This window comes from Amblyomma americanum, chromosome 1, assembly GCF_052857255.1.
Source record: "Amblyomma americanum isolate KBUSLIRL-KWMA chromosome 1, ASM5285725v1, whole genome shotgun sequence".
Classification (NCBI taxonomy): Eukaryota; Metazoa; Arthropoda; class Arachnida; order Ixodida; family Ixodidae; genus Amblyomma; species Amblyomma americanum.
In genome coordinates this window covers 105,018,931-105,041,919 of record NC_135497.1, presented here as the reverse complement: position 1 = coordinate 105,041,919, position 22,989 = coordinate 105,018,931, and the positions used below count along the sequence as shown (strand labels likewise).

Here is a 22,989-nt window from a genome sequence, read left to right as displayed (position 1 = left end):
CTGTTACCGTCGCCGGGACCATACCCGTTCCACGACGGTTGCATGATTTCCTCCTGGGACACGCCAGCACACCTGGGGCCACATCCCGCGCATCATTGGTCATCTTTCAATGAGCAATGGAAATCTGACGGGAAGAATGTTTGACCGTGCGTGATGTTTTTTTTTATTTAGCGACAGTTTGCATCTTTAATTTTTAATATTACGGGCGACCGAACCATCAACATTTACCTCACATTTTCTTTGCGGCATTTTCGCATAAATGTGTTTGCAGTACCTGCTCTTGCTCCTGTATGTGTCCCGCATTTCAGAATCCCCTATATGTATTTGAGCAACGTGCGCTCAGCGGAGAGTGTGCCTATCCTTTCAGCGCAGGACTCTACCTTCTGCTGTCATCCCTTCCGGCTTCAATGGCACGAGAAGGCACTGTAAACGGACAGATTCTGTCCTCTGGTCGCGTTCCTTAGTTTGGTGCGCCTACTTTGTACCTTGTTAGGGGCAAGTACCGAGCCCATGACTGCGTTGCTTAAATAATTATGCTCAGTGTCTCCCAAGCAGTTATAGGCAACCTGCAATGGAATTTCCAGTGCTGATCACTGCGCCGTTACGCCAAGAATAAAGAGGAGAAAACTCGCGTAATGCTTTCACGACGCAACCTGCCTGCCCAATCGTAGGGGTAATACGAGCGTCCGCGCTCTGCCGTTGGCACACGCAGTGCATGCCTTGTTGAATGGGGTACATCGAGTCCCCCGAGACGAACAACTTAATGAGCCAGCGCACGTATTTCCTCGTTTCCTATGTGTGGTCTCTCGTTTGTGTGGTCTCTCGTTGTCCACGCTGTTATAAGAATGGCCGTTTTCTGCAGCACAGTGGAGAGGATGCCTCGGCGCATGCTAGCGGTCACTAGGAGCATGTGTATAGAGACTCCCTAACCGTGGAACAAAAAATTCTGGGGGCACTTAAGCATGCTTACGTGGAGGAATGAGAAAGCATGCCTTTTGAGGAAAGGAAACATTTTTTGCGAAAGGAAAGGGCGCAGTAGCTATCAGATCTCAACATCTCGGTGGACACCTCTACCCCGCCTTTACATTCTGCTTCCACATTTTGCGGACAGGTTTTCGCCGGCAGACATAGCCTAGTAATGCTTTCGCCTTAAAAAAAAAAACCGGGCCTTTGGTAGCGTTGGCTTAACTTTCCCGAGCGTCTAAAATGAAAGGTGATGCGGAGGAAAAGGAGGATAGACAGCGAGGTTAACTGGATGAAACAACTGGTTTGCTACCCTGCACTGAGAGAGAAGGATGAGGTTATGTAAAGGTGAATGAGAAAACGGAGCAACAGGATAATAGAGTAAGTGTGCGAAGTCTGCGAGCGTAGGGCAAAATCAACGTGCAGTTGTGTGGTATCCGAGCTTATCGGCTACCAAACGTGCGCGTCGTGGCCGTGTGTCTCGTAGTGGTTCAGTAAGAACGCTCGACTAACACCGGCTGTATCGCTGGCCGGCATACGTCACTTGAAAATACGAGCACGACAATGTCATTCCGCGCGGCACAGATTCCGTAATCTTTCGTCCGAACTTTGCTCTGTGTTAAGTGTTCCGAGTGAAAGCGGCGACATTGTGGCGCTGTCCATGGGCAACCGCACTGGGGGCTTCGCGTCAGAGTCAGACAAGGAGAGTTACTTTAAGTAGTTTTATAATAGGAGATCTGAACTTAAGGGTGTCCTAATCGCTCTGCTTACGGCGGCCTTGCGATGTATTGGGCGCGAAGACATAATAATAATAATAATAATAATAATAATAATAATAATAATAATAATAATAATAATAATAATAATAATAATAATAATAATAATAATAATAATAATAATTGGTTTTTTGGGGAAAGGAAATGGCGCAGTATCTGTCTCATATATCGTTGGAGACTTGAACCGCGCCGTTAGGGAAGGGATAAAGGGGGGAGTGAAAGAAGAAAGGAAGAAAGGGGCGCCGTAGTGGAAGGCTCCGGAAAAATTTCGACCACCTGGGGATCTTTAACGTGCACTGACATCGCACAGCACACGGGCGCCTTAGCGTTTTTCCTCCATAAAAACGCAGCCGCCGCGGTCGGGTTCGAACCCGGGAACTCCGGATCAGTAGTCGAGCGCCCTAACCACTGAGCCACCGCGGCGGGTACGAATACAGAAAGAAGAAAGGAAGAAGGAGGTGCCGTAGTGGAGGGCTCCGGAATAATTTCGACCACCTGGGGATCTTTAACGTGCACTGCCATCGCACAGCACACGGGCGCCTTAGCGTTTTTCCTATATAAAAACGCAGCCGCCGCGGTCGGGTTCGAACCCGGGAACTCCGGATCAGTAGTCGAGCGCGCTAACCACTGAGCCACCGCAACGGGTGCAAAGACATACCGTGGCGCCATTTCTCGTCAGCACCCGCGTGGCGCTAGAAAGTGGATCACGTGCATGTGTCGCTTTCCTGCGTCTCAGGCCGTCTAGTTCCCGCGTTTATGACTTTGTGGCCCTGTTTACAGTTCATACGGGTCACAAAATATACTTTTTCAGCAACAAAGAACCTCGCTGAGTGCACCAGCTGTCGCAGAATAACGCGGCGAGTTTTATCCGCAGCTGAAACGGTGCAGCACCACAATCCGCAGTCGTCACGCGAGGTACATGTTGCCGTCGTTGAGGGCAACACGGAAGCTGCTACGCCAATAGCCAGAGTTGAGCGCACATCTGATCTTGAAATCCCGGCGAAAAGTAAATTTCTTCAATGAAGCTGTGCAGAGCGCCAAGTGATATCGGTGTGGTACAACTCAAATGTAGCCCAAGCGGCACCGTTCGACTGCTCCCTTGAACTATTAAGGAGATAGCCTTTAATGGCTCGTACTCGCGTCCGTCCGTTACATTTTTGGTCACGTGACCTTAAGGTCTCTGCCACAATCGCGCCAGCTGCTCCTCTCCTCTGTCGTAAAATGAATTCAAGCGCGGCAAATTCAAATCAGCACTACAATGAGTCGCAAACGGCTTTCGCTTTCCCGCAGCTAAGAGATATTTAAGTGTTTTTAACGAATTTTTTTAGAGGAGGCGAGTAGGGTAGTGGAAAAGATACAAGGCATTAGATGACGCACCGCAATCTTTAAATGGTTAAACTGTGGAGGTTTGTTTCAGCTAGGTCCTTCGGCGTCGGCTGCTGCTTACGGAGCTGTTTAGCGACAACTCTATGAACTTCACCTTGCTCCCAGAAATTACGCACGCACGACAGTGTGAACTTGCCTTTCAGTCCATTCCCGGCGTAAATACCCATTATTCACGCAGTTTCCCGTCTTTCGGATCGAAATTAGGCCTTGCTCCGAGCTCGGGCGCGTACGTCTGGCAATGAATAAACCACCGTAACAGAAGCGTAAATAGCAAACTGCTGTCGCTACGAAGACACGCGATCAAAATGTGCAACGCAGGAAACTATATTGCTGGCTATAAGTCGACATCTTTTTTTTTTTTTGAAAAATGAAATTTCAAAGTTTGAGGGTCGGCTTATATTCGGAGTCTACCTAAACGCGGAGTCGTAAAATCTACCTATATGCGGAGTTTGAGCGCCTGGTTACTCAGCCGGAGTACCCGGGTTCGAACCCGACCGCGGCGGCCGCGTTTCGATGGAAGCGAAACGCAGAAGGCGCTAGCTAGTGTGCTGTGCGATGCCAGTGGAGGTTAAAGATAATAATAATAATAATGAGGATAATATTATTAATAATAATAATATTATTAATAATAATAATAATCAATCAATCAATCAATCAATTTTTATTTTTCGGTGCCCAGGAACAACCCAAAGGTCTTGGTGCTGGTACACCATTCACACGCACAAAATGTAAATTTGTCTTCCACAAAGGAAGACACTCAGGGGAGGTAATGCAGCAGTCAAAGCGATAGAAAAAAAGACATATAAACTAGGCGTGACAGCAAGCATGAAGCAAAAAAGTGAAAACAAGAAAACAGCGAGAACAGCGGTAAATGAAAACAGCTAGAACAGGCAACAGACATATAAACAACTAATGAAACAATAAACGAAGAGAATGAACACAAGAACGACCGATAACAGCCAAGTACAGCATATAGCAAAATACAAACAAGAATAAAGCCAATACTAATATGAACGAATAAGAAACCTCTCAAATACAAGCTAGAAATACAATCATACACAATAAGAAATGTAATTAGTGAACGCGTTACAGACAATCAGGCGTGACTACACAGTATTAAAGAAATAACATTAATGAAAACAAGTAGACGTGATGAACAATTAAGGAGAAAAAAAACAATATAATACCAGTGCAAATGCACAAGTGTAGTAAAGTCAAAATGCATGAAAGGGGAAGTTATGTATGAGAAAAAGAGTGCTCAAAGTGGAACGTCACGGACATCCAATATAAAAGAAGGGAGAGAATTTTCGAATATATCAAGGTGAGGACAAAGAGAATTGAACAACTTTTGCATTCTGTCCAGAGGGGAGAGGTAGTGCAGGAGCGCAGAAACTTCGAATGGTCTGAATTCCCTCATGCTCTTTCGCGGTACACGCAAAAGGATACGCGCTAGGAGCTGAGGGCATAGAATGTGACCATGAAGAAGTTTATACAAGAAAATTATATCTGCCCTCACGCGACGGCAGCTAAGAGAAGGAAGCTGCAGTGAGTTACTCCGCCTGGGACGAGAGCTGGAAGTTTTGCAAGAAAACCGATGTTGAAATATGCGTAAAAACTTTAGCTGAACTCTGTCGGTTTTTTCACAGTTCGACTGGCAAGTGCCGTTCCAAACAACAGACGCATATTCCAAAAGCGGCAAGCATATGGAGAGGTAGAGCTTTAAGAAAGGAAGTGGGGCTCGAAACTCTCTCGAAAGCCTGCAGATGAAGCCAAGTGTACGCATAGCCCGCAGAGCAATGCGTTTTGTATGAGAGGAGAAGCTGAGGCTGCGGTCGAAAAGTACGCCGAGGTCATTAATTTCATCAACCCTCGGCAGCAGCCTACCATTCACAGAATAAGAGTAGAGAAGACTGTGCGTTTTACGCGTAAATGAGACAACCTTGGTTTTAGATGAATTGAGAGTGAGCCCATTCTTCAAGCACCAATCAGAGAAGGCGGATATGTCCGATTGCAATGACAAGCAATCATGAAGAGTATGTATTGCCTTGAACATTTTTATATCGTCCGCATAAAGGAGAAACGAGGAGTTTTTGACAACGGAGGAAACGTCATTGATAAAAACAGAGAACAGAAGCGGGCCTAATACCGAGCCCTGAGGAACTCCGCTGGTTGGAGTGTAAACAAATGAGGTCTGTCCATTTACACTGACAAAGCAGGACCGATCAAGAAGATAGTTGCGTAGGAGGGCTACAATTGAAACGTCGATCTCAAACAGCAGAAGCTTTTGAAGAAGTAATGAGTGAGTAACAACGTCGAAAGCTTTGCTCAAATCACAGTACACAGCGTCTACCTGACTCCTCTGAAGGACTTCAGCTGATGTATACGTCATAAAAGTCACAAGGTTAGTTGTAGTAGAACGACCTTTTATGAAACCATGCTGATTATGTATGATTAAATGTTTGAGGTGGAAGGAAAGTACTTTGTGCAAAGCTAGTTCAAAAAGCTTAGAGGTTGCACAAAGAAGAGAAATGGGGCGGTAGTTCGAAACATCAGATTTGTTTCCTGATTTGAACACAGGGAAAACACGCGTCGTTTTCCACACGCGGGGGAAGGCAGAATTTTTCAAACAGTTATTAAATATCGTGGTTAAAACAGGAACGAAGGTACTACTGATAATAATAATAATAATAATAATAATAATAATAATAATAATAATAATAATAATAATAATAATAATAATAATAGATTTTGGGGGAAAGGAAATGCAGCAGTATCTGTCTCATATATCGTTGGGCACCTGAACCGCGCCGTAAGGGACGGAATAAAGGAGGGAGTGAAAGAAGAAAGGAAGAGTGAAGTGCCGTAGTGGAGGGCTCCGGAATAATTTCGACCACCTGGGCATCTTTAACGTGCACTGACATCGCACAGCACACGGGCGCCTTAGCGTTTTTCCTCCATTAAAACGCAGCCGCCGCGGTCGGGTTCGAACCCGGGAACTCCGGATCAGTAGTCGGATGTTAAAGATCCCCAGGTGGTGAAATTATTCCGCTGCCCTCCACTACGGCATCTCTTTATTCCTTTCTTCTCTCACTCCCTCCTTCATCATTTCCCTTACGGCACGGTTCCAGTGTCTACCGAGACATGTGAGACAATTACTGTCATTTCCTTTCCTCCAAAATCAATTTTCAATTTTCCAATTTTTTTTCAAGCTGAAGGTAATATCATGTGAGTTCAAGCATAATTCCGTAATAGTTGTCGGAAATGATACGAAAGCGGGCTGCTTACAAAAACAGGAATCTATCTAAAGGTAATAATAATAATAATAATAATAATAATAATAATAATAATAATAATAATAATAATAATAATAATAATAATAATAATAATAATAATAATTGGCTTTTGGGGAAAGGAAATGGCGCAGTATCTGTCTCATATATCGTTGGGCACCTGAACCGCGCCGTAAGGGACGGAATAAAGGAGGGAGTGAAAGAAGAAAGGAAGAGTGAAGTGCCGTAGTGGAGGGCTCCGGAATAATTTCGACCACCTGGGGATCTTTAACGTGCACTGACATCGCACAGCACACGGGCGCCTTAGCGTTTTTCCTCCATTAAAACGCAGCCGCCGCGGTCGGGTTCGAACCCGGGAACTCCGGATCAGTAGTCGGATGTTAAAGATCCCCAGGTGGTGAAATTATTCCGCTGCCCTCCACTACGGCATCTCTTTATTCCTTTCTTCTCTCACTCCCTCCTTCATCATTTCCCTTACGGCACGGTTCCAGTGTCTACCGAGACATGTGAGACAATTACTGTCATTTCCTTTCCTCCAAAATCAATTTTCAATTTTCCAATTTTTTTTCAAGCTGAAGGTAATATCATGTGAGTTCAAGCATAATTCCGTAATAGTTGTCGGAAATGATACGAAAGCGGGCTGCTTACAAAAACAGGAATCTATCTAAAGGTAATAATAATAATAATAATAATAATAATAATAATAATAATAATAATAATAATAATAATAATAATAATAATAATAATAATAATAATAATAATAATAATTGGCTTTTGGGGAAAGGAAATGGCGCAGTATCTGTCTCATATATCGTTGGGCACCTGAACCGCGCCGTAAGGGACGGAATAAAGGAGGGAGTGAAAGAAGAAAGGAAGAGTGAAGTGCCGTAGTGGAGGGCTCCGGAATAATTTCGACCACCTGGGGATCTTTAACGTGCACTGACATCGCACAGCACACGGGCGAAATAGCGTTTTTCCTCCATAAAAACGCAGCCGCCGCGGTCGGGTTCGAACCCGGGAACTCCGGATCAGTAGTCGGATGTTAAAGATCCCCAGGTGGTGAAATTATTCCGCTGCCCTCCACTACGGCATCTCTTTATTCCTTTCTTCTCTCACTCCCTCCTTCATCATTTCCCTTACGGCACGGTTCCAGTGTCTACCGAGACATGTGAGACAATTACTGTCATTTCCTTTCCTCCAAAATCAATTTTCAATTTTCCAATTTTTTTTCAAGCTGCAGGTAATATCATGTGAGTTCAAGCATAATTCCGTAATAGTTGTCGGACATGATACGAAAGCGGGCTGCTTACAAAAACAGGAATCTATCTAAAGGTAATAATAATAATAATAATTGGCTTTCGGGGAAAGGGAATGGCGCAGTATCTGTCTCATATATAGTTGGACACCTGAACCGCGCCGTATGGGAAGGGATAAGAGAGGGAGTGAAAGAAGAAAGGAAGAAGAGGTGCCGTAGTGGAGGGCTCCGGAATAATTTCGACCACCTGGGGATCTTTAACGTGCACTGACATCGCACAGCACACGGGCGCCTTGGCGTTTTTCCTCCATAAAAACGCAGCCGCCGAGGTCGGGTTCGAACTAAAGGTACGCCCCAAATTTTTGTTTTTATACGACAGAAAAGCTTTGTAGACGAACCACGGGCACTCCACGTAAAAGCTGCCAATGCTGTGCCTCAGATCCAATCCCATCCCGAACCACGTGACCGATCACATGCTCTCGGAAGCGTCTTCGCGCGCTTTTTTTTCATCCCTTGTCGCCATTTCTGCGGTTCGCTTTGTAAATAATAATTGGTTTTTTGAGGAAAGGAAATGGCGCAGTATCTGTCTCATATCTCGTTGGACACCTGAACCGCGCCTTAAGGGAAGGGATAAAGGAGGGAGTGAACGAAGAAAGGAAGAAAATAGGCGCCGTAGTGGAGGGCTCCGGAATAATTTCGACCACCTGGGGATCTTTAACGTACACTGACATCGCACAGCACACGGGCGCCTTAGAGTTTTTCCTCCATAAAAACGCAGCCGCCACGGTCGGGTTCGAACCCGGGAACTCCGGATCAGTAGTCGAGCGCCCGCGCCGGACACCGTTCGCCGGATCGCCCACCGTCAGTGGTGAGCGTGATTTGTGCGCCCGACATATCCCAACATGACGCCCCAAGCTCGGCAACAATACAGCGCGGCTTTGAAGCGGCAAGTGATCCTCTACGCAGAATCTGAAAAGAACGTCGCAGCAGGGCGGAATCTTGACGTGTCTGAGAAGTGTGTGAGGGATTGGAGGAAGCATAGAAGTAAGATATTTGCATGCGCTGCTACACGCCGTTCCTTTCGTGGACCGAAGTCTGGACGATGCCCTGCCGTTGAAGGTTCAGTTCGAGACTGGATTCGCGACCAAAGAAGCGAAGCCTGAGTGTTTGCTACAGTGGCATTGAAGCGAAGGCACGTGCTGTCGTGGAGGAGATGTGCATGCCGCGCACCGACTTCAAAGTGTCCAAGAAATGGGCAACAAATTTTATGAGGCAGAACGGCCTGAGCCTAAGGAGACGCACAACCCTATGCCAGAAGTTACCCGAAGCATACGAAGACAAAAAGAGCGCGTTTTTGCGCTACGTGAATGACCTGAGAGCAAAACATTCCTTTCTGCTTTGGTCAAATCAGCAACGCCGTCCAGACTCCAATCTGGATCGACATGCGTAGTAGGAGAACGGTGTCCGCGAAAGGGGAACGCCAAGTTCGCCTCCTGACCACGGGAAACACGCAATACCGCTTTACGGTGATGTGCTGTACGGCCGATGGGCACAAGTACTCGTTATTCTGTTCAAGAGAGAAACGCTCCCGGTGAAGGAAAAGTTTCCGCCCAAGGTAATCGTGCGGGTGAGCGAAAAGTGTTTTTTAACGATGAAACTGACCTCGAGTGGTTTCGTCTAGTATGGCGCAGGCGTCCCGGTGCATTGCTGAAGCCCCGCAGCATGCTCATCCTGGACTCTTTCCGAGGACACATCACTGACCGCTGAATGTGAATTGGTCATTATTCCGGGCGGATTGACATCTCCGCTGTACGTGGTGCTGAACAAGCTATTCAAAGACAGCATCGGAGCGTTCTACAATGAATGGATCCAGCAAGAAAACCCCAAGACACCAACCGGGCGGCTGAAGCGTGCTTCTCTGAGCCAAGTGGCACAGTGGGTAAACGACGCTTGGTATGGGCTGCCAACCGACATGGCCTCTTGGGCGTTTTCCACGTGCGGCATCTCATCACCACTTCCGACGGCCAGCAGCAGCAGTGGCTCAGGTGACCGCGACTGCGTCCTTCTCGCGAGCGACGACGAACCGTAAGAGGTGTTTCGTGCACGAATAAAGGACTTGGAATGAGACGGTTTTCTGAAGAATTTATTGGCGAGCTACGGCCGCATCGCGATTTAGTGTCGACCTATATTCGGTGTCCAACTTTTTTTTGCTAAGAAGGTTTCGTGAGTTGCGGGGTCGATTTATAATCGGCAACATACGGTAACACTGAGAAATAAACAAAACAACCCGATCTGTGTCGTTTCACACGCAGAAATTCTGTCCTGCACCCCCTGATCCCTAGGCAAAGGGATGCAGCGCAAGATTGACTGTAAAAACAAGTCCGTAACTTTACGGAGACTTCCTACGTGGAAAAACTGAGCCATTTGCTGTTGTAGAAAACACGGAGGTGCAGACCATACTACAATCCAATAATGGGGGAAACATCCATATTCCCATGTAGACGTTGCGGGGGAGAAAACTAACATTCTATTGGGCAGCAAAACTTAACAGGACACAATGGATGACTCCTTCGGCATTGTGTTGCCGCCAAACGCATTAATAACTTGCATGAAAACAGCAAAAACAGAACAAAACTGCTCACGATGTGGCGCCGCTGCTTTCATGCATTCGTGATCAATAATATTTTTTTTTATCGGAAAGGGCGCAATATCTGTCTCACTGTTTCGGTGGACAACTTAGCCGCACCAGGTAACACGAAAGCGTCACAGCAATCTTACGTTTTTGTTTTGGTAAAACGTTAATAACACTATTGTTAAATTCTTTTTTTTTGCATAGCGTTTGTCAAACGTTGCAAATGAGCGGAGAGACCAGCGTCATTAACGCGTTTTTCAATATTTGTTTCGGTTCAGGGCTGCCTACAGATCCGACTACTCCAGGCCGTAGCAGCTACAGATTTTTTAAAGTGGTCGTTTGGTTACAGCTTGACTATCGGGCTTCAATTCTGAAAATGCAATATTTCCTCTGAAATCTATAATTAAAACTTGAGGCACTTTTTGTTAATTGAAAGTCACATTTTCACGATGCCATATTTCAGGTGGGTGCCAAGCGCTACGGTCTGACAGCTGTGAAAGTGGGCTTAACCAGCACGCATTCTTTGGAAATTTGGTGCAGAAAAAAAAAGTATCCCTGCTACATTTGCAATCTCTGGGAACGAAAGGAGGGAGACCAGAAATAAGTGCGCAGACGAGCAGGTTGTCCTGGTGCTCATACACACCCTCCAGGCCCTCACCCCTCCCCCTCCCCCGAAATTTTAGAGATACTCCCTTTAAACTCCTATACCCCTGCGTGGGCAGCTCTGGTGCCGGCTCCACTTTCCTTTTCTTTTCAACGCCAATCTGCCATCTTCGCCGACGCGGAGGCGCCAAGTATGTTTTGACGTACGGTAGACCAATGTGTGAGAGGTAAGTGTAATTGCACTGCTATGCATCAAGTGATTAGCCGTGCCGGAGTCTTATTTTACCTTTCTCTGCGAAGATAGGTGCTGTCTCAAGCGCGCACCGCTCGGTGCCCCAACGTAAACAATTTGGCAGGTCCCCAGGACGCAAAAGTGTTGCCACTAGACCACAAGAATCTCACGTTCATTTAGCGCTTACTATAGAATGCTCTAATACGCCGCGTAGTTTACCGAGCAGAGTGCAGCAGCTTCCAATGAGCTTTCGGAAAACGACGCTGTACTTTACAGTAGAATGCTGTTCGTAACGCAAATATATTTGGTTCGTTTTGGGTTAACTAAACATCTGGCTAAAGTTTGACAACTGATTTAATCAGCGTATTGGAAAACAAGCAAACAGTACACAGACAATTGCTCACTACGACTGTTCTCTGGGATGCAAGGATGCTACTGCCTCGGAGGGGGTGCGTCCAGTTTCGTTCTGCATCTCCAACTGGGGTGAATCTTTGTTCGCAGGGGTCGCGGCTTGTGAGAAGTGGGGGTGGCGCCTATTGTGAAAACAAACCCTAGCTGCATTCGATTCAGCTGTGGTTCATTGCACCGCCTGCACCGGTTCATGGTGCGCTGCACCAAAGCCCTCGATTCGCATCACTCTTTTCACCGCCGTCCGCGAGAGTAGTAGTAGTAGTAGTAGTAGTAGTAGTAGTAGTAGTAGTAGTAGCAGCAGTAGTAGTAGTAGTAGTAGTAGTAGTAGTAGTAGTAGTAGTAGCAGCAGCAGCAGCAGCAGCAGCAGCAGCAGTAGTAGTAGTAGTAGTAGTAAGTGTTCAATTCGGAAATAATAACAATAAAGGAAGGTAAAAGATTTTTGCGAACCCCGGCATCTGCCATCACTGAGGCGGCGGCACCTGAGCTGGGGCAGCGGAAATAAAATGAAAGAGGTGAGGGAGAACGCCGTTCATGACGTTCGGGAGCAGGCATCCTCCTCACACCCTCTACTCGACGTGAATGGCCGTAAGCAAGGCAGCAATGTTGGGTAGTTGGTTGTGCATTTGGTGTCAATACCGCGCTACATGCTAACAAAACGACAACTGGAACGAGGGACACAGGACAAGCGCGCACTAACAACTGAGATTTATTCTGGTGCGAGGGTACATAAATACACTTCATGAACATGCTGAAACAATAAATTCATTGCCAACGGCAAGGAAAAGAAAGAAAGGGAAATAAAAGAAGCCTTTGAGATATTGGAGGCCGGTGAAGACGAGCGCGTAAGCACACCGTCGGTGTTGTTATCAACTGAGGAGGTACATTTAATCAAGAAACGAAGGAGCGTGCGACACAGCCATTGGCAATTAATTTATTGTTTCAGAATGTTCATGAAATGTATTCATGTACCCTCATACCAGAATAAATCTAAGTTGTTAGTGCGCGCTTGTCCTGTGTACCCCGTTCCAGTTGTCGTTTTGTTAGTGTGTAGCGCGTTATTCACACCGAATGTCCGTGTTGTGTTTTTTTTGCTTTTTCTTCTTACTGCATCTTCCCCTGCATTCCAAGGTTGACCATACCGTGCCTCTTCCCTCCATTTTCGACTGTCGCGTTCGCTCAAGGAGCCAAGCTAAGCCAAGCCAGGCCAGACACTGTGTGTAGGGCCCCTATAATAAATACGTCTGCTGGTGGCTGATGGTGGTACGGCGTACGCCAGTCATTGCGCCGTTTTCGTCATTCGTCTTCGTACCACGCACAAGCTGAGTTACGTTGCGGGAGGCTCCCCGGACAACGCTTCACCGCGGCTCCTGTAGAGGCGGCCCTTCTTCCTGCGGGGTTTCCTCAACTCGCTGTGCGACTGCCCTACTCCACGGCGGCCGGCCATGGCGGGTGGAACGTCTCTCAAAGCGCTCGCCTCCCTCCCCACATCTCTGCAGTGGTTCCCAGCGTGCCCTTTAGCGTCGTCGGATTTTGTCCGTGCTATGCTCCGCGCGCCCGTCAGTGTGCCAACTCGAGCTGCAGCTATTGTCACCTGGATTATCGCCGTGCGGTACTGTTCCCAGGAGGGACCTTTGGTGTGCGCGCCTTTAGCGCTCCTTTCCGTTTCACGCGCGCCTCAGTCTGCCCGTTCTCATAATCCGTTTATCTTCTATTGTTGCATTTGCTTGACTTCATTGCGCGCACTTGGATATACAGCTCGCTCGTGTTTTTGGCATTATCGCACACACTGTGCATCTACCGTATCAAATCTGTACGTCATCCAATAGTTCACGTTGATCGGAGGCCCGGAACAGAGCGCACATGAATCGTTTGCGTTAAATTGGAGACCTAACACTTCCCATCTTTCCCATTCGAGCCCCCCGTGTGCTTACTTAGTTCCACTGGAGGCGAAAAAGTTCGGCGCAAGTCAATAGATGAGGCGCACTTTTTATTAGCCAGCTGCAAAGGTTTACTGCTGCTTCGCAGTAAAGCGCTCCCACATGTAGCGCGCAAGAACATTTAGACTGCGGTTATAATACTACATTCAAGGATCTAGCCGCTGTAGCGTCACATGTCGGCTGTTCAGGATTTCTTTGTCTTGCGCTGTCACCAAAGCCTGTCGTGAGTTAATCACGCCACCATGCTACTATATTTCTGCCCAATGTAAAAATGCCTTCTATAATCGATTATCCTAGCTGAGCAGCTTCTTTGGAGAGCGAATATTGTGCGTCACTGCAACTTTATGATGCTGCAACATGAACACATGCCACAAGTACAGGCTGCAAAAGACTTGACTTGCATAAACAGGTTTTAAGAGAATATAATATGTCAGGCAGTCTTGCACACCAGCTGTTAAATGCTGTTTTCCTAGAAGGAATGATGAGAGGCTGCATAAGTGACAACTCTATTTCATTGCTCAAAGAAAGTGTTTATTCTTAGTAAGCAGTAGTTGCTATTTTTCATTGTTCAAGAAGCAACATTGGCATGCCTCGTCATTTTAGTCTTGAATGACTGAAGGAGCACCACAGCATTGCCTTAATTTTTTTTCTTGCTGCTGTTGTACCTATTGTGTTGTGCCTACAGATTGCACTTGCGCATGTTTTGTGCACTCTCCCAGAACCCTAAGTGCTCACTATTAATGTATAAGTATTTATTTACCATACTAATTATAAAATCTGCAAATTTCAAAGTGAGTTTAGCATCTTGTCTACAAAGACTCTTGCCTTCGAGGATGGCTTGGGGGTATCACATATCTGCTTGGTGTTGGAGGTAACAGCTACAGTGTGACACTTTTCCGAACATCCCCGCTGGCTAGTCGTGAGCTTATAAAGCATTTAGCCTTAAAAGCAAATTGCGCGACCGACTGCGGCGGCCGCGTATCGATGGAGGGGAAACGCAAAGGCGCACGTGTGCTGTGCGATGTCAGCTGAAGATCCCCAGGTGGTCGAAATTATTCCGAAGCCCTCCACTACGGCACCTCTATATTCCATTCTTCTTTCACTCCCTCCTTTAACCCTCCCCTTACGGCGCGGTCCACATGTCCGCCGATATGTGAGACAGGTACTGCGCCATTTCCTTTCCCCAAAAGCCAATTTTCATTTTCATTGCCTCCACCACGGCATCGCTTTCTTCCTTTCCTCTCTGTCCCTCCTTTAACTCTTCCCTTACGGCGCGGTTCAGGTGTCCACCGATATGTGAGACAGATACTGCGCCATTTCCTTTCTCCAAAAAATCAATTAATATTATTATTAATATTATTTCTACTCGGGAGAGAGAGAGAGAGAGAAGTAACATTTATTTACACCCGTCAAAAGGTTGACGGGTATCCCAGGCGCCGCTCTGTCCCAGCCATGTCCCCCCCTCAGCCGTTGACCGAGATCTCTTGGATCTCAGCAGCGGCAAGGACGAGACGGATGGCCACGTTGTTTAGTTTCGTCCTCGTTGTGAAGCAGTGCCTCCCAGCACTCATCCGTTCTATCAAGTTGTCCAAAGCTCGGACATGTCCATATCATAACGTTTACACCTGGAGCTGAAAATCTCCGGGTGCCGCTTGCTATAAAGCTGAGGGTTAGGGTATACTCCGGTTTGTGGCTTGCGCCACGCAACATCTTCGTTTTTGGTTAGCTGCTTACTTGCTTTCGGAAGTACCGCTCTGTCTAATATGTAATGGTTTAGGATTTCCTGATACGTATTAAGATCGTCATCGATCTGCAGGAGCTCCTCATCACGCGAGGGGGACGCGGTCGTGCACAAGACGCCAATGGGATCGCGGAAGGTAGCTAATCCTCGGGCCAGTGCGTGCGCTTTCTCGTTTCCTCTGAAACCTTGGTGCACGGGTGTCCAAATGAGCGCTACCTGTTCGGCCGGTGGCGGACTGCTGGCCAACAATGGCACAGCACTGGCACAGCAGTAGAGGCATCGAACGCGAGCTGTGGGCGTACAGGTCATTGTCGTTGACTCGTAAAGGTGCGCAAGAATAGCGCGCTTGTGGAAACCTGAAACTCGCGTTCGCAGCTTATAGTGCAAAGCCACAAGTTCTCCCCGAGTTATGGGCTCGGTGATTTAACGAAATAAAACAGAGGAGACGAATGGCCCCCAAATGTGGAACCCAACGGGCAGCGTAAAGACTTTCTGGCTTTATTTATGGAGCACTCTTAATTAAGAGGGATATCTTCAGACATGCACAGTCTTTCGTCTATGAACTTGATATGGTGCATACTTTGTCACACACACACGCAGCACAACCGTCGATCTCGCCGCTTCGGAATTCTTCAGCACGGCACACAGGGCGTGTAACAGCTTCAGGTTGTCTGCGACCACTTCTACCTTGGTGCTTGGCCAGAGCTTGCTTCTTGTGTCGTCTCCGGGTCCGGGATAAGATCAGCTGCAGAGTCCCCAGCCGCCGGCAGTGCCGCACTTAAATCTTGTACCGATGGAGGCGATGGATCCAAGGCCGTCGAAAACATATCGTCACCATTCAATTCGCGATTGATCACGGGAAAAGGTTGGGAGCTTTCGAGTATGACGTAGCCGTCGATTACGTGGCATAGGACATCCTCCCGGCCTTGCAGATGTGAACGAAGAAGGCTGGGAAGCACGATCGGTGCAGGTGGCGTTTCTTCTTGGGGCCGTGGAACAAAAATTTCCATCATGCTTGTGCGTTTGCCATCACGATCAACGTTCGCACGGTCCTCGCTGTTCATGTCGTGTAACGTAGGGTGCGATACTCGGAGAACGAGACGTCGAGGTGTATGGCTTCTCGAACTCCCCTGTGAAACGCGATCGCCTGATTCGAACACTGAACGACACGAGGACGAGACGAATGCAATCACGTGAAGGCGCTGTCCAAGGGTGCCCACCTTCTCGCTCGAAGAGATGGGCATCTTTTCGAAGGCGCGTGAGCCCGTCGCTGATTTTGATGGAGCTGCCCCATTTGGCGTGGGTCGCCATACTTCTTCTTCTTTTCCTTTTTTCTTTTCCTTTTCCTTTTTCTTTTTTTTCTTCTGTTGTTGCCAGGAAGAAAGAAAAGGAAACTGCACAGGCCTGCCCACTGGCTCAAGCCGAGCCAGAATCGCTACCACGTGCAGAAAGTAGGAGAGTTTGAACCATACTACCAGTGCAAGGTGGACCCGAAAGCTAGATTGAGGACACGCTATATCGCACCATTGTTATCGCTCTCTGGTACATGAAAGATAGACATGTAATCTTTTTGACAGCGTTTCCTAGCTCTCGGATGCTGCTTACGCGTTCACTTACATTGAATTGCATCGCGAGTTCCTCCAAAAACAGCTAAAATAAGAAGAGGTCCTAATTCTAATCACTTCAACGTGCGGTGACGAGGAAGAAGAGACGATGCAACACGAGCTCGCAGCTAAAGGCCAGTGAAACAGAAAAAGTGAATCGGTTCACGAGGGACGTGGACGAAGCGCAAGAAGAGAAAACGGAAGCTAAGCTGAAACGCCCACCTCCGACAGTCCCCTTTGGTCATGTTACTTTCTAAGCCAAAGACAACAGCGCCCAGCTCTGTTCCGTTTCAGCTGTTCCGGCTGTGTCAGCTGCAAGTAGCGGGTTTTGGTGCCCTTGCCACCTTCACGCTTGCGCCTTGTCACCGGGAAATGAGTTGCTACGGAAAATGAGTTAAAAATTATTACCGACTCCCAGTCCGCGTGTCGCCTCTTCCTCTCTGGCAGACTTCCACACTCCGTCGCTCCCATTCTGACTACCCCACAAGTTCAAAATTCCACATGCAAGCACCAAATCACTTGGACACCTGGGCACGAGGGGCTCGAGGGAAACGAGGCCGCGGACAGTCTAGCTCGAGGATATACTAACCGAGCGACTGACCTCCCCGACCTCACCCCCTCTTCCCTCTACGTACGGCGAGCGCCTCCTCCTTCTCCGAACACAAAGATAAGTCTATCCCCCACCACACCGTAAGCTAACGGCGGCAGAGGCGAGGGAATGGCGACAACTACAGACGAACACCTTTCCTAACCTACACAAGTACCACATCATCTTCCCCGACAGATATGACAGCAACTGCCCTTGGTGTGGCGGAATTCCAACAACATATTATGTAACATGGGGCTGCTCCGGTCTCAAGCTCCCCGAACTAGACAAACATCACTCCGAGGAACAGTGGGAGTCTGCCCTGCTCAGCTCTGACTTGGCGACGCAGCGAAAGCTGATATCCCAAGCAAGAGCAACTGCGGTGGACATTGGGGTCCTGAAATAAGGACTCCACCCAAAATCTGTATTTTCGCCTCTCTATCCTACCTTTTTGGAATAAATGTTTTCTACTACTACTGTCACCGTTGCAAGATGCCTGCTTCCGGAAACCAACCTGCCCATGAATCCGTTCTGCCAGCACCAATGATGGCGTGGCCTTCAACAGCCAAGGTGTGTCTGCAGCTCTGTCTTACAGAGAAGGCAACGTGCGTCTCCGAAGTCATGGGTGTAGGAGCCCCACCCCCGGCACCACACCGGCCAGACGTGTGAACCGTTGCGATGAACATGACTTCCCGCGCCTGTTACCGTTGCCGGGACCATACCCGTTCCACGACGGTTGCATGATTTCCAGAGCTTGACCAGAGCTCGCATCTGGTGTTTTCTCCGGGTGCGGGATAAGATCAGCAGCAGAGTCGGCAGCCGCCGGCCGTCCCACACTTGAATCTTGTACCGATGGAGGCGATGTTTCCAACACCTTTGAAGGCGGACAGATATCATTCGTTTCGGGATTGATCTCGGGGAACGGCTGGCGGCTTTCAAGTATGGCGAACCCCCCGATTAGGTGGCACAGGACATCCTTCCGGCCTAGAAGATGCGCACAAAGAAGGAGGGGGGGGGGGGGGTACAGCGTCGATGCAGGCGGTCCTTTTTCTTGGGGCCGTGGCGCTCAAACGCCCACCTTGCTTGATTGTTCGCCATCACTATTAACGTTCGCACGGTCCTCGCTGTTCATGTCGTGTCCCGTAGGCTGAGAAACTCGGGGAATGAGGCGCCGAGGTGTGCGGCTTTTTGAGCTGCACTCTGAAACGCCTGAATCGAACGGCGAATGACACGAGCACGAGACGAATGCGATCACGTGAAGGCGCCGTTCAAGGGTGTGCACCTTGTCGCTCGAGAAGATGGTGAAGACACCGATGATGACGGAGCGGCCCCATTTGCTGTGGGTCGCCAAACCACCAGTACAAGGCGCACCCGAATGCTCGATTGAAGGCATGCCATAACGCATCATTGCGCTCGCTGTCTAATGCATGAAATTGGAACTTTCAAAGCAGAAGCTTCACTACCATTGCGGCGCCGATTTCGCTATGTCTACACGAATGACCTTGAATGGCGCAGACATGACTTCGAAGCGGCCTCCAATAATTAACAAAAGCAAACTGCGCTGTAAGTGGGAATCGAGCCCGAGCCTCCGTCATGCAAGACTCCGTCTTGCACTCCGCCACGACTGCTCTAATCCGATATGAGAATGAAGTTGCATATAACATACAGTTTCTTGCTATTACCTTGAGGTAAAGCTGGCGGCGCTGCACTTCGGCCACCATCGACCCTCACAGCATCATTGGCCGGTGAGCTACCTGGTGTGAGACAGTCGGATTCTTTTTTTTTCGGGAACACAGAGTGGCGTCACTCAGATGTCCCATTCCGCCCATGGCGCGCCACGCGCGCAGACGACTTTTGCGCGAACGTAGTGCGCAAAAGTCATATTAGCGATGACGCAACAGCACACGACGCCACTAAAAAGTTTGTTTTCCGATTAAGAAACCTCTTAAAGTGCATAAGACAACATTTTTTAAACATTTTTTTTAATTTAAAGTGCGTCTGTTAAGCACGAAATATTAGTTTCTGTACTGTACAATTCGTGGCCATTAGGAGAGCAAGCCATCTCCTATTTTGGGCAAATTTTGCGTTTAAATGCTTCCCTGCTCTTTTGTTGCAATTTATGGACAGGATTTTGAATTTTAGAGCATTATTGATTATCGAACAAGGTTTATTTTTGCATTATTTTTTTGGCCAAAAGTTGGGGTTCTGCAGTCGGTAGCGCATTGGCCCTAGATGCTAAGGGCGCCCATGGTGGCTGAAGTGGTGTTGAGGAAGCTCCATGCCAGCTTTACCTCTAGCATAGTCCAATGTTTTTGTTGTTGTTGTTTTCTGGTAACTAAACTCCGGCCAGAGTTTTATATAAGGACAGCAAGCGCCGCTAGTGGCGCAGCTCTCAGAGAGGAGCACGAATGACTGCGCGAGCCCTGTTAGCAGCGGCTGTTCTCCGCCCAACATGCTCACATCCGCTTGGTATTTGTGCGCTGAATTTCTTGTTCTCTCGAATGGGAGCAACATGGGCGCAGACTCTCTGTCAGGCATCCATTTGCCCTTTGTTCTGCGCCCTAGGCAACTGTACCGCACGTTGTCTGGGTGAACTCCTTGACTCTGCTTTCTGCGGACTGGTAATTGGGCTTAGCATGGACGCTACTTTACTGGGGTCACCTGAAAGCTTGGCTGCAACATCGAGACACTAAAAATCCTGTGCGATCGACGGCGGCCACTAGTAAACCTTGCTAGCGGCTGTTTTCTGAGAAAGAATTAACGCGCTTACTTTGAATAAAACTTGTTGCTGCTAGTTGGTGACACATACTTGAATAAAGTTTAAGTTTAAGTTTATGGGGGTTCAACGTCCCAAAGCGACTCAGGCTATGAGGGACGCCGTAGTGAAGGGTTCCGGAAATTTCAACCACCTGGGGTTCTTTAACGTGCGCTGACATCGCACAGTACACGGGCCTCTAGAATTTCGCCTGCATCGAAATTCGACCGCCGCGACCGGGGTCGAACCCAAGTCTTTCGGGCCAGCAGCCGAGCGCCATAACCACTCAGCCACCGCGGTGGCTACTTGAATAAAGATGTAGCGCAAAGGAGACGAGCACGGGAGGGAGCGTCTTTGTCGTGTTTCCCTCCCGTGCTCGTCTCTTTTGCGCTACATCTTTATTCAGGTATGCGCTTACTTTCTCTCGTTGCTTTTTATAAAATCGATATTTGAACATGAGCGCAGCGTGCACATTCATTTTCACTGCAAGTTGCCTGCAATGTTACTCTGGAAGGTCTAGCGCAGCGGTCAATTACATACTTATGTGTGCGCTCAGTGGTTATGGCGCTCGGCTGACCCGAAAGACGCGGGTTCTAATCCCGGCCGCGGTGGTTGAAATTCGATGGAGGCGAAATTTTGGATGACCGTGTACTGTGCGATGTCTGTGCGCGTTAAAGAATAGCCTGTGTCGCTTTGGGACATTAACCCCCCCCCCCCCCCCCACCCCCAAACCAAACCATATTTATATTTGTCTGGAGTTGCGGCTGTGTCGCCGCGTCCTTGTTTTCATCGAAGTGCATGAGACTGCTTACGGCTGCCGCTTACGTTGTGAGGAATACTGCAATCTCACTAAAGCTGAAAACAAGAGGTTATGGCGGAATTTCACGAACAGGAGTGCGCACTACAGAAACGACCACGTGATGGATGCAGAGGCAGTTTGACAGTGCTATCTCGATTTTTTTTTTCTGCTGACACTTTCGGAAGTGGCAAAGCCAGCTGCTGAAGACTGCTGCTATATAAGCGAATTATTTACAATTTGTCACGCTGTGATGTCGGAGGCTCTAGCGAGTGCAAGGAAATCTTGAATATTTTGTGTTCAGTGCTCCATGTGCTAGCTTTGAGCTACCAAAATAAGAGACAAGCTGTAGGCGGCCATGCAATAAACAAAAAATGAGCAATGATAGGAAGCATGGAGCAACAGGTACAAAATAAAGAGCGGTAGGGATTTAACGTAACTAAACCGAGTAGACGTGTGAAAGCATGTGTTTAGCCTGGTTGGCTCACGGTCTTGATACAACCTTTGTCCGTAAAGTTTCGAGACTGATTTATTTTCTTCTCTAGAAATGATTCCCTAAGACAAATGTTAGTGCGTATGTGTAGCGCCATCTTTTCGGGCTAACCTGAGCTATTTGTGTTAATTGCTGTGGTAGCCGCTAGATGGCACTGCGTGTAGAAAAATACGTTGTCTCTAGTCGTCTGCACATTCGACTGTGAGTGAATGTGGAGAGATGGACGCCCGCCTCGAACAGCGTGTAAATATAAAATTCTGTGTGAAGCTTTGCAAGACAGTCACACAGACGTATGAGCTCCTTTGTGACGCTTACGGCGACGAGACATATCGCGGGTGCGAGTTTTCGAGTGGCACAAGAGGTTTGTTTCGAGAAGAACGTCGGTGGAAAACGACACAAGGCAGGGGCGCCCTTCAACCTCACAGAATGAAAACAACGTGGCTCGGATCAGGGACATCGTACAGCAAGACAACACTATTACAGTCCGCATGCTATCAAATGCTCTCGACATTAGTAAGACAACATGCCACCAAATTTTGCGCGAGAACTTCGGCAAACGAAAGCTGAAAGCCAGACTTGTGCCGCACTCCCTCACACAGGACCAGAAGGACACGCGGGCACCAGTGAGCGCCGATTTGCTCTCCGGCGTCAAGAAAGGTGCGGCGACAGACGACCAAAACAAAGACGATGCTGATAGTTTTTTTTTTCAATGCGAGAGGTGTCACACAGCACGAGTTCGTCCCACAAGGGCAGAGGGTGCATCAGGAGTCTTATATCCGCGTGCTCAATCACATGCCTGATGCACTGCGACGCCGTCGCCCTGTCTTATGGGCATCTGAACAATGGAGCCTTTTCCACGATAACACAAGGCCGCACACTGCTCTGAGCGGGACAAAATTTCTCGCCAAGCACAGCATTACTCTACTTCCCCATCGACCATACTCGCCTGACCTCTCCCCATGTGATTTTTTAAGAGCGTTAGCTCTTACTCATCACGTTTCGAGATTTCTTGGGCTCTGCTACCACCTTGAGATCATAGCGCCATCTGTGGCAGCAAGTACTCATCATGTTTCGAGATTTCGTGGGGTCTGCTGCCACCCTGAGATCACAGCGCCATCTTTGGCAGTAACTAGAAAACAGCACATCTCGCATTGAGACTCGTAGCAGCATCTGTAATAGCATTGTAGAAACAACCACCTGTCGCGTGCCAATGATGGCGTTATGATCCATTATGGCATATAGAGGTGGAACTATGTGTGTATGAGGTCAGTGAACGAAATGGCGGCAGTTTCGGTTTCTCGAATCGAAGATGGCGGCCATTAAAATTGGTTGTGCCCGCCCATCCCTTCCCCCAAAAATATCCTATAACGGGAGGAAAACTGTCCCGTTACGGGACCGCTATATGTGTGTACATTCGTTCCGCTAATATACCCCGACAACAAAGGGCACCCATCCCGGTACAGTAGTGTACCGAATTTGGTAGGCAAACAAAACCCTATGGGTTATGGTATAGAAATAAAACCACAATT

At 48.1% G+C, this 22,989-nt stretch overlaps 1 protein-coding gene across 1 annotated transcript in view; it reads right to left on the bottom strand.

Annotated features, from left to right (window-relative positions):
* The window catches only part of LOC144134781 (ranBP-type and C3HC4-type zinc finger-containing protein 1-like), a 150,637-nt gene that overhangs the window by 108,141 nt on the left and 19,507 nt on the right, over positions 1–22,989 (bottom strand). The window lies entirely within an intron of this gene.